This window comes from Dromaius novaehollandiae, chromosome 4, assembly GCF_036370855.1.
Source record: "Dromaius novaehollandiae isolate bDroNov1 chromosome 4, bDroNov1.hap1, whole genome shotgun sequence".
NCBI lineage: Eukaryota > Metazoa > Chordata > Aves > Casuariiformes > Dromaiidae > Dromaius > Dromaius novaehollandiae.
In genome coordinates this window covers 63,370,855-63,383,479 of record NC_088101.1, presented here as the reverse complement: position 1 = coordinate 63,383,479, position 12,625 = coordinate 63,370,855, and the positions used below count along the sequence as shown (strand labels likewise).

Sequence of the window (12,625 nt, the reverse complement as noted above, 5' to 3'; positions counted from 1 at the left end):
TTCCCACCCCTCCACCCTCTCTTGGGAGCCGTGTTGAAGCTGAGGCTCTTGCACTTGGTCCCGGCCTGAACCGTGTTGCAGTCATGCTTGTGCCTGGCAATGTACCCTGTTGATCCTGAGCCATGGACCTGGCTGCCTAGCTTCACCTCAGACCTGCTACAATCACTGTGGACTTGCCTGGTGATCTGTCAGCTTATCCTGGTTATTGTTACCGGACCTGCTCTGCTTGTCCTCCTCAGGTACTGTGGGACTGCCCCCTTGTCAGTAAGGTACTGCCCTTGCCTGCCTGCCTGCCTTGTTGTTCCCTTTGGCTCCTAGCTCCCTTTTGCTTTCAGAGCAGCACCTGCCCTTGCTGCTCCCTGACATACAGCCCTTTAGTATGGTTCAAGTTATTTTGTGCTGCTTCGCAGCCGACATGTCTGTGTTGCTTCTGATTCTGGTGCTAGGCTGGTCAGAGCTCGTTTGGGTGTCTCTGCATGCCACTGTACTATACTGAGCAGACAAACCAGTTGTCTTAGAGCTTTCTTCGGGACCTCTAACATGATGGTCGCACTGTGCAGAAGTGCCCTTATTGGTCCCCCATCTATTTCAAAATACTGTGATCACATTCTTTTCCACTTCGAAGTGTGCCATATTTGCATACTATGTTGATGACACCCAAAAAGTACCTGAATTGAAAAGAATACATTTTGACTACAGCTGGATGCATGCCATGTTTGCATGAGGCCTGAGGCACCTTCGATCATTGTGCAGTATTTATACCATGTCACGCCCTGTGATGTGAAATAATTCTTACTTTAACAGAGCTTTACTAGAGCAGGTACGTGGGAGGAAGAAGAATGTTGGCAGCCAAGCTAACCAACTGGAGTGCAAACCAGGCATTGCCTTTGGAAGGAACACATGCGGGTTATGCCACCTAGGTTTTACATAACCTAAATTAGGGTGGATCACTTGGTACTCATTTGCTCATGCAGCTGCTAGAAAGTGTTCCTTTCATCTAAACAAACCTGAGGCTGCAAGAATTCAGTACCTCAAAGTAGGGTTTTTAGCATAACCCAAAGCAAATCAATGAGTACTTCATTATATAGAAAACTCTACTTACTCCTTTGTATAAGTGTTTCTCTTCTAGCTAGTTACACTGAATATTTCCAGTTTATTTGTAAAACTTTTGGGTTATAGATGAGGGGAAAAAAAAAAAGACAAAACTTCTTACAGTGGGTAGAGATCATTAAAATGAGGTTTCTGGGAGAGTTTGAATTAGCCTTCCCCCCCACCCCCAATCTCTCTCATACGGTGTTTCAGAACCCCAAAGAGATTCTGGGAAACTTTACTGATGTTTCTAAAGGGTTGTATTTCACAAGTAGGAATTGCTGCTACAGAAGGAGATGGAAGCAGGATTATGCTTTTGATTTGGAGTAAAATGACCTACAAAGACTTTCTGACAAGGGTCATACCAGGCCTAGATTCAATTGGATGCCTAATTCTTTCTTTTGTTATTTATCGCTGTTCCATGGTATCTTTCTTTCCATTAATATTTTACAGTATACTGCTTGTCCAGAAAGGTGATATAAATGCAGTTTTCATCTTCCAGCTAAAAGCAGAAGACATAATTACCAATTGTATCTGCCTGTTATTCTGTTACTAATGAGACCACAGGTTTCCATTTCCTACTGGTTATTTGCAAGTCAAGCTAATCAAGGTGGTCCTCAGGAAAAAAATCTTCTTGCTACCACTTAACTCACCCTACTTCTCTGAAAGTGCTTGTTTTGACTGTTTAACTAGCATTTAGGAAGTCTTTCTCTGTTTCCAGGTTTTGTTTTCTCGGATTTCATTTTCGTAAGCTTTATAGGATGAGTGAATACCTATAACACTCCCATATAGAGTCTTCTTTCTTCCACGTTTCCAGCATCTGATGTTTCTACTTAGGATGTTTTCTCTGTAGACAGTGAATGGTCTTGCAATGTATAAGACCAGGAATTGCCAAGGCAGCAGCTGACCCAAAGAATGTTTCTTGCATGTATGACTTAAGGAGAGCTGAGCAGTTGGAGAAGTTGACCCCTGATTGCGCTTTTGTGCTCATGAAGCCATAGCTACTGGATGGGATTAGGAGGACATGCATGTCTCTCCAGCCTACTATTTGTACTTATGTTAGGACATACGATCACAAAAATCTGATCCCAAAACTAACTAAACAGAAATTGTCATGTAGTTGCTGTCTCGTATTTAATGGCCTGCTGTACACGTAATGTCTGGTACTTTTGGTAAGGAATCTTGAGTGGTGATTTCAGTGCTTAGAGACGGGGGTGACAGACACACAAAGGAACAGCGAACCTTGCAATTGACAAAGCAGCAATATAATGAGCAGTATGTAAGTAAGGGATAATTACAAAGCATCTGGAGTCCATTCTATACTGGAAACTAATAAAAAATGTGGTTAATAAACACCAAGTTCCCTTTGAGAGAAGGAAATACCAAGATGCTTACTGAAAGTGAAAAGTGGTGGACTGACAAGAAGAGAATATGTAGGGGCCACCATGATAACCTCTTTGAGACCTGAATCTCTGCCATGGGATACCTAACATATCATAAAGAGGTGTGAATGCAAATATCCATTGAAATGAGGGAGGATATGAATTTGAGCACAGTGAAATAATCTGGATCAGCTTCTAAAATTTTTCAGGGTTTTTTGCAGCCAGTGAAGTGAGTGCATGGAGGCAGACTTCAGTGTAGTCAAGGTTTCTCAGATAAAGAAAATGTGCTATTCTTTTCAAACAGCGGAGAAGGTCAGCTAAGACTTGATCACATAACCTAGCCCTTTGGTCATGAAAGGGTTTTTCCTGCTAGAATGGAAAATAAAGGAAGACTTTGTAATAGGAAATTACCTTCAACAGCATCTGGCACATCTCTGGGACACAGTGACTTCTTTAAGGTGCTGAGAACAAGCTTTGGTTTCATTGATATTTAGAAACCAAAACTGAGTAAATACTCAAGTAACAAATTCTAGCCATGGACACTATTACAATGTATAACCTCACTGGATCTGAAATGAAGACAACCAATGGTTCTGGGCTGCAAATGTAAGATCCCTGTCTGAAACTTTTTCTCATTGTTGGTACCAGTTAATCTCACTTGCCATTCACCTTACCTTTAAAAACAAGAAAAAGTTTACTCATGAAATTTGTTTTTATTTTTGACAGGTAAATTCTGCAACCTTAGCTTTATTGTTTGGCATTAAAATGCTAAACTACATCAGCAGAGTAGAAAGATTGCTTTAATGCACTGACTTTGCAGGAGAAAAATAAAAAGGATCGTGGGTCAGAACAGAGGTGGGCATTTTATCCTACCTGTACAGATCTATAATCTGCAGAAACTGTGGATGGTTCACTCAGCTCCTGCAGGATTTAAAGGGACTGCATGACGCAGCCATATATAACTACTGACTTTTGTATTATGGTATGCTAGTGTAGATGTGCTGGCTAGCATGAAAGATGCCATGACAAGCCATTATTGATACTGTGGTAGCTGTCAAATTCTGTATGTGAAAGGAAAAACATAGTCCACGCTAGCCTAAATGAAGCGTGTATAAACGGCATGCTCTATCCTCAGAACATCTTTAGGTGTCCAGAATTATTAATACTTATTTTTTAAAAAATTCAACGTTTTAGATTCTCTCATAATTTGTTCTAAGCATCTCAGTTCCAGAAAGGAGTAAATTTTCACAAATATTTACAAGATATTACTAAATAGGTTCAGAACAGGGCAACAATTGCTTAAAATGGTGGACAAATTAAGGAATATATATTTGGACATTTGAGTGGATCCATGCTAATTATTATTTGCTGAGTGTTTGTCTGTGCCCCAAGTAAAGTAAATCTTGTTTCCCCTTTTTTAAAAAGTTGTGCCTCAACAAAGGAAAAAAAATACATTGTCAGCCTTTGCTTGAAAAAGAAGTAGGAAGCTCTATGGATAAAGGAACATAAGCATATGTAAGAGAAGGAGGAAATGAGAGTTTAGAAGCAAAGAGCTGACAGCAGAGATTTATCCAAACCCTTTGTGTGACCTCCAGAGAGATCTCCGCGAACAACATGCAATGTCTCACTGCTGTGTGGCCTGCAAACTCCAGGAATATTTAATTGCAGCAATGTGATTTCAGAGGAAAGGTTATGGAAGGGGCTTTCAAGGGAAAGTTTACTATATTCCCCTCTCACTAACAACTTTATCTTGCAGGCTAAAGATGGAACGTGCGTATAACAAAGACACAAGGCACATTGTCTGCAAGCTCTGTTCTGTCACTTAATCAATTTGTTATGATGAAATGCCAATGAGTCAAGATGAAAAACTTCGTCACTGGGGACTGAAGTACTTGCTTTAGAGAGTTTGGGGTCAGCAAGTCACCAGATCACCTGCTGTCGCCTGCTCTTGTATGGACTCCAATCCTGTGCACTTTGCTGAAGCATATCTTCTGGCAGAACAACAGGTTATGATTCAGAAGGCATCAAGAGATGGTGAGTCATTCCCTTTCAATGGCAGTTTGATGTAGGAGAGATGATCAAACAAAAATGAAATGCTGAAAATGGAGCTAACAGAACATGCTTTATGATTGACCACTGGAATAAAGAGCACTTGAAGATTAGACATTTTCTCTTCCATTATCCTGGTTACAAAATACAGGTTTTACCGAGCAGTTGCTAGTACTGTCAGTGATTTCACCTCTATCGGGGAAACCAAGGATATGGACAACAGGAAAATTTTTATGCATGTCGTGATCTTGCTTCTTCAATCAGTGATTGAAGGGTGTCTGTTGGGCCATGTCCTGTTCCTGATGCATAGTTTCAAATCCAGTTCCTGCTTTCAGTTCTTGACCCTTGGCTACTTCCTTAAGGCCCGCCTTCACAGTTTTCTACATGTAGATTCAAAAAGAGATGTCTGTGATCTGAGATATTCTGAACCTACCAAACAAAATAGTTGTATTCATTTGACGCAGAACCCCGACTTAATTGTTTTGTTTCCTAGACAAGTTTATTAGCTTGGGCTCAGTGCAGTACTGATGGTAGTTGTGCAGCTCCCAGTTTGGAGCTAGCCTGTGCCCAGCAAGCTTGGAGTACAGCAGGAACTCACATGGCTGCCTACACCATTCCACATAAATATAATTTTAGTGTTATCAGGTCTTTAAGTCTACTCTTGACTAAGGTAAACTGAGTATGCAAGTGCCGTGAAGCATTTTTCCAATCCTTGACCATTTATGAGGTGGGCTTTGCACCATCTTCAGTTTTCCATAACTGTTGGAAAGATGGGGACAGAAACTGCACGTAATGTTCTATTGCTAGTCCTTTTTTTCCACACTTGTAGATGATGTTAGAACTTCTTGTCCTCGCATGCCCTGGAAGCTCATGGCAGGTTTGCTGATGATGACAGTGACTCCTAAGCCCTTTTCAGTCATGGCCATTTTTCATGATCCAGATGTCTATTCTGTGGCAATAGCACAAATTGTTTATCCTTAGTTGTATAGCTTTTCATTTCACTACATTAAAACTTTTCATTTCCTCCAGCCTGCAACCCACTAAAACAATCAAGACCACCCAGAAGCCTTCCTGAGCTTGCATCTTCTAAAAGATCATCTGGAGGTAAAACCTCCGTGAATACATTTCTCATTCTCCCCTGTGGAAGTCTACAAGATTCGCTTTATGTTTCCAGTCTGGAAGTTTGTGCCTCATGATCACCTGCCTCTACAGTTTCCAGTCCACCGTGTTACATGTGTAAGCAAGGCATGGGGCCATGACCAGAACATTATTGAGCTTTTTACTTGTAACAGACAAGCAATGCAATGGCTACTGACTGCATTAACTTGCCAAACTTACCAACGTTTAGCATATATAAAGGTTGTTAGCTGCTGAAATGGCCTAATTTTTTTTTTTTGGGGGGGGGGTTGGGCGAGGGAAGCAGTTATGAGTCACGTGAGAGGTCAGATAGAATTGTGAAATATGGGCTGAACGTTCCACAAAAAAAAGGCCGAGATCATTCACTTACTGTAACTCACTTGGCCATTTGTCTTGACCATTTTGTTACTGTTACACCAAAAAGGTGGCTTTTTACTCTTCTCTGTAACTATCTTTTGCAAAAGGATGGTGAAGCTTTAGGCAGTTAGCCTGACTACATAGCCATTGCCGTTACTGGAGGAGGTTGAAAATTAAACAACTGTCATATCCAGACCTATCACAAAAATCAGACTGATTATAATATGGGTTTGCACTAGGCAGATGGTAGCAATGTTCTTAATTGCAAGTTTTGAGGACTTTCTGTACCTCAGACTTAGCATATTCTGTCTATATAAGCAAAGAAACACCAACACAGGAAAGTATTACCCTGCTGTATTTTATCATGGAGGGAATACATTTGATTTAAAAAAAAAAAAAAAAAAAAAAAAAAAAAAAAGACCCTATAAAACTTTTGGCAGAGATTTAAATCTCTTTTTTTTTGTTGTTGTTTCATTTTACTCTTTCTTTAGTGCCTGATATTAAAGGACCCAAATTTGTTCCTGGGGGAATTTAATCACTTATTCCAACAGGAACAAGATGGTACCCTTATTATTTCTGACTTGGATAACGTTCTGCCTCTGGGGAAGTTTTTTTTGTTGCTGAGTTATTCTTTAATGTGTTTATTACCCTTAGAGTTTAAGACCTAAGCCTATAATCTCCAAAGTAAAGCAGCAGTTGTGACCCTAAGCAAAGGAGGTGCTGCAATACTTCTATTCAGTGTTACGAAAGCTGCTGAGTGCTGTGCTGTGCAGAGCGCTGCTGGTCTCCTACAGAGAGGGATGCTGAGAAGATGCAGTTCTGGATGTTCCTGGGAGTTGTACAGAATAACCAGGAGCAACAGGGAGCTGGACCAGATTCGTGGTATGGCTCTTCACACATGCACACATTGCTCCAAGCAGACATATTATACATATGAACATCTAGACTTACTATGGGTGCTAAAACGCTAAAAGCATTTATCAACCTTGATTCTTCTATGAAACTTGCTACTTTGGCATTTGAGCACTGCATAAACTTAGTGTCCCCAGAGGATGATGTGTTTTCCTTTCAGTTAACTTTTGCCTAAGTTAGAGGTTTTCAGGCTGTAGGGGAAGATGCTGAAGAGCTAGCCTGGCTTCCTGCATAGTGCAAAACTGTAAACTTATTTCAGCTACTTTGCTGAAGTAAAGGTCACAACTGGAAAGAAAGCTTCAAAGGACAAGAGCAGGATATGGGAGATGAGTCAGTTTTAAAAGGAGTTACTATGCAGCCTGCAGCTCCTAGTTCTGTGCTTCACAGCTGAGGCTGCACTGAAATGTAGGTTGCTGGGCCAAATACAAGGGAAGCAACTGGTGTGACATGTTAGAGAAACCTGACAAACAAACTGAGCATCAGAGAGAAACTCTAGACAGGGCAGGGTGGAGAGCGGGAAGTGAAACCCCCGTAGCCAGCGTTACTGTTCTCCTGCTGCTACTGGACTAATGGGCATCTGTCCTGCACGTATGAAAACGTCGTATAGTGTTTGGTGTCAGGGACATCAAACCTCCTGCATATAAGGGGACAAACATTTGAAAAACAGCTGGTGGGTCCTAGTGAAGCTTCTAGGAGAAGACATGTAGCTGAGTTAAGTCAAGCTGCATTAAGATTTTTATTTACAGCAAGCTAAAATATGAGGGTTTTGCTTGGATTTGTATTGATCACATTCGGGTTCCAATTTTGACATAATTTGTATCTACAGGATAATTGCATTTTTCTGCTCTCTCTTTTCCAGGAATAGATTTAGCTACTTCATCGGAGCAAACAATGTTTCCTTTTGAAATCTTATGTATTTTAAATTATATCTAGAGAATCCTGAATTGATTTCCTGTATTTAACATAGTTTTAATATTACTGATCTACGGTATCAGTGAAAGACTCTTCTGTTCTTAAACGGAAGTGGTCAATCAACCTTAGGCATTGATTTTCAAAATGAATATTTAATTGACTTCCTAATTCTACATTTAAGCAATAGACCCACAAAGTGTGTATTTCTTTATTAAGGAATGGACTTTAGCAGTGAATTAACTTGTCCACTAGATGGTAATGTTGTTTCAGATGATTTGTGTTGAATTACTGCTTCTCTGCCAACAAGCGATAAAGGAAGTTGAAGTCATGAGATTTATCCAGGAAATGATCTTAGGAATTCTGGATGATTTGGGGAAGAAAAAGTTTCAGTTTATTAGAAAATCATTTTTGCTTTGAAAAAGTTTTGCTAAAAACTTGTGCTGTAATCACTAGGATCATGGATGTTTTAGTTCATGAGATAGCTTCAGCAAAAACAATTAATTTACTGAGAATGCAGAAGACAAGCAGAATGATCTCTGCCTTACGCTCTTATCCATTGCTCATCATTGCAGCTAGCTGAATGACTCAAAATCCTTTATTAGTTACTAGGCATAATTTTGCTGGGAAGTAGGGAATTACTCTTATCCCCTTTTATTAATGGGCAATGGAGACATTTCTGCAGTGGTACTTAGCAGCCATGTCTCACTGAGTTCAAGGGAGTTAGCTCCTACCTAATCAGATGTGAAGCGCACAAATATCTTTGTGGGTCCTCTGAGTAGATGGAGTAGGTCACACAGAAAATTAAAACTGGGAATCATCTTATTCCTGGGCTAGAATTCTAATCACGAATTACTCACATGAAGTATACGTAAGGAAGAATGATAACAAAATATCTAGGCATTCCTCTTTATAGTAATTTAATTGGCCTATTATCCTAGGTACAATTTCAGTCAAATAAGCCTTACTAGCCCCATCAGTGCAATCCTTGGGGTAGAATAGCAGTTGTTTCCTCTGTGCTCCTCATCATTCATCTCCTGGGTCTCAGTATGGCCAGGCTGCCACATTCAGAGACTGGGAACCCCACGGTACCTGCAATGCCAGGAGCCCGGGGCAGGCCCTCCAGCCGAGCACACCCACACCCGCAGGGCTCTGCTGGAGCTCTGCAAGGAACTGCTTTGCTGGGTGGCAATACTGAGGATTATCACTGTCATGAGGCTTCCAGTAATGTTAGTCCACTGCAGCAAAAATCAGATCAGGGAACAAATTTCTTTACTATTCACAGTGAATGTCGGCTGCAGAGTTGGGACCAAAGGATATCCTCTGCCACAGAAACATGATTTACCTTTATTTGCATTCATCAAAACACAAACACCATGAAATGAAAAGGGTATGATGCTCTATAAGGAAAAATATAGTTCCTCTATGTGCTACAAACAAACAGCTGCAGGATTATTTCTAAGCAGTATCTCAGGCCGGTGGAACTCTGGAAAATGTTTCAATGCATCTTTAAATAGCACGTAGCATTAAAGCTAAATATGATTTCCACCTTGGACCTTGACTTAAGGTTTTCAGCTTCTAGACCAGGTTTTAGCATGAAATTCAGTGGACTCTTTTACATTAAACTGTACGTTAATATATTGACAGTTCTAAACTGCTGTATTAAAAACAGTAACCTAAAATTACATTAATTTGTTCCTTAGAGGTAATCCACAAATGTTACAGATTAAAAGCAGAATTATACTATTTGCAAATGATAATGTGCTCTCTGCTAGCAGTGGCTGAGAGGACATCATCACTGAATTTATATCAAGTAAGATAGAAAAACACTTGACTGTTCTCAAAACTACAGGTTACACTGCTTTCAAAACTGGATACTCTGGTCATATGAGACTCAATTATATATCCTGTAAAGTTCATCTATGCTACTTTTATTTTTAGTAATTCAGTATTTGAAAAATACCTTTCACCTTTTGTTTTGGACAATGGATTAAGAAAAATAGCACCAGGAAAAATTCAATACAGGTTTGTTTTAGAGTAATGGTGCCTGATTTTGATAGTTTTCCAGTGTGATTCTGTAATTTGCTGTTAAAGGATTATTCAAGCCTTGGCTATAGGTGTGGTTATGGCTATAAATATGGTCATGTCATTTATAAGGAAGGACATGATTTGAATTTAGAGCGGGAACTGTAATTCTTCTGCTTAAAGTTTGGATTATCTTCCCTATTCTGTACTTCTTGTGTACTTCAGCCTGATGCAAACATGGATAACTGCCATTTTTTTTCTTTAAATCAAAGAAACAGAGGTTTAGCTCGCTTTCAGGAGAAGTACTGGTGTCATACTTACAGAAGTGTTTGCAGGCCCTTCTAAGGGCCATGTGCCTGTTGTCAAGTGCTGTACCTCTGGCTTATCTAGAGAGGTAAGGTTTATAATGAGAGGTAATAATTTTAATCAGAGCTAACACATTTGATGACCTTAACACATGTGATGACCTTTCAGGCTCAGATTCTATTCGTCTGCCTGGATGGGAAGCTGCAAAATCAGAACCGAATAAAGTTTAGACATAATTGCTCTTATCAACTGCATAACACATCAATTACCGTGAATCCTGTTGTTGACCTACACACTGAAGACACCTTTTTTGTGGCTGTATCTATGTCTGTCCTAAGTTGATTAGCAAGCATGCTCACCAAAAGGATCTTAATTAAAAGAAAAACGTATTAATTCTAAAGATAGTAACCTGGGCTGTGCTTTCTTAATCAAAATTGCTACTGGTTCTACTGGGGTATTGCTTCAGAAAAGAGTACGCACAGGACTGAAGGTTAAAGAACTACTCTACTTGAGAAGAAGGATGTGTTCATCCTGGCTTTTCAGGCTTCTTTTACTACACTAAAACTCGGAGACTGCAACATGTACTCTGATTTTAACATGGTGCTGTGTCACAAACAGCTGCTCTTATAATTAGCAAGAGAATTTATGATTGATATTATATTATTATGATCTTTAAGACCATTGTCTGGATCTAGCTATGTGGAGAGTTAAGGTCTTTGTGTCACAGATCAGCTGAACACAGAAAGAGGCACATGTTTCTCATGCTCTCTGTAGAGAGAACTTTTAGAAAAATCTCTGGGCAAACAATCTTCTAAAAACAAAACAAATTTCTGCTCGTCACTGGTGACACTCCCTGAACTTGAATAACCTAGTAATCTGTGAAGCATGCTGAATTTCACATAATGCGAAAGTCTGTCAGCCCGTCTGTAGGCCGAACAACATAATGTGCTTTTCACAGAGAAAATATGAAAGATACCTTGAAAGCCTCTTTTTTTCTCTTGCTCTTTTTCCTAATTTGCATCTACTTTCCTACCTAGTTATGAGATGTCAGTAACTTCAAGAAGTGAGAACAGTATCTGACAACAGCTTTTTGTTCTTTGCTGAGTTTGAGGGATAGAACCTGTTTCACGTCGCCTGTGCTCGGCCCTGCTGTGGGACGCCAAATGAGTTCAGAGATTCACACTGTGCCTCCATGGGTAACTCTCACCGTTACCTGGACTTCGTATCTAGCTCAGAAAAATATGGATCCATATGAACAGGATTGTGTTAGAGCTGATTTTCACTGGGAAATGAATTTATTACTTAATCAATGTAGTGCACAAAATGTGTCTGATTTGGTGCTATTTTTCTTTTTACTGAGAAAAAGATCTAAATGATGTGGGTGTTTTTGTTTAAAGTTGAAAAGTTTGAAATGTTTGTGTTGTATTTTACTTTTATTATTCCTATAATCTTAATATATTACAAAAAGTAATTTAATACTGGGTATTGTAATGTAGCATTTAAAAAAATGTTGCACAGAAAACTTTTCACAATATCTAATTCTCATCCCAAATAAAGATTCCAGCAATTTTACAGTTCTCTGTTAGAAAAGAGCTAGCTGGAAAACGTTATTCAATTTCTCTGCTTTGCTACAGAGTAGATCTCAAGAGCTTCACAGAGGACATCACATTTTCTCCCACTTTATAAGCAGAGAAACTGAAGCGTAATGAGTTTAAAGGGCCTTGTTTGGGCCCACTCTGCAGAGCAGAGACAAAAGTGAGATGGGAGCTGAGGGGCTCTTAGCCCTGCTGCAGCACCCCTAAATAGTGCTGCCCCTCATGGGTATAAGCTGTTAGGTAACGTGCAGAGCACAGTTAATCAATGGCACTGAGCCAGGAGAGAGAAGTTGAACTGTAGCAGCAGAAAGTAGTGAAAGTTATTAATGTTTGGGGTTTCTTTAGTGCTAAGACATGAATAAGCAACAATTTGCATGCAGCTGGTAAATTGCTTTTGATAAAATTTTAGATGTCTCAACTATATGATCTAAATGGATGAACACCATTAATGCGTATCTTAACCTTTAGGAAGCAGAAGTCCTTAGCCGTTCTTCCAGGAGTGTGCCCTAAAGTTAAATGACCCCAGGTCCATATTGCTGACAGCTCTGCACTGCAGTCGTTGCTTATTTTTAGCAAAAGGTGATTAACTTCCCTTGTCTGAATGAAATATTTCCACAGAAAACAAGGACCCTAAGGCTAATATTTTTACACAAGCAAGAAGAGAAATACATGCGACCCACGCAGGCAGCTTGCGACACAGAAACAGGGAAGATGTGGCTCCTGGAAGGGACTGCAAACTGCCTGCGGCCAGCCGGCGGGGCGCCCCGTGGTCACGGTGCCTCGGGGCAAATGGAGACGTAAGTGGCCCCGCTCGCCAGCTGCCTCAGCTCGCAGGCTGCTCGGGGCCTGCCAGTGAGCGTGGCA

At 40.2% G+C, this 12,625-nt stretch overlaps 1 long non-coding RNA gene across 4 annotated transcripts in view; it reads left to right on the top strand.

Annotated features, from left to right (window-relative positions):
- Positions 1 to 1,508: 1,508 nt before the first annotated feature.
- LOC112979410 (uncharacterized) overlaps positions 1,509 to 12,625 on the top strand; it is a 40,212-nt gene continuing 29,095 nt past the window's right edge. For 2 of the 4 annotated variants that reach the window (XR_010389092.1, XR_010389090.1), the window contains exons 1-2: positions 1,509 to 4,505; positions 5,550 to 12,558. This is a non-coding gene — a long non-coding RNA (uncharacterized LOC112979410). The remainder of the gene's footprint in view (positions 4,506 to 5,549; positions 12,559 to 12,625) is intronic. The other 2 variants (XR_003258165.2, XR_010389091.1) reach the window with 2 other exon arrangements.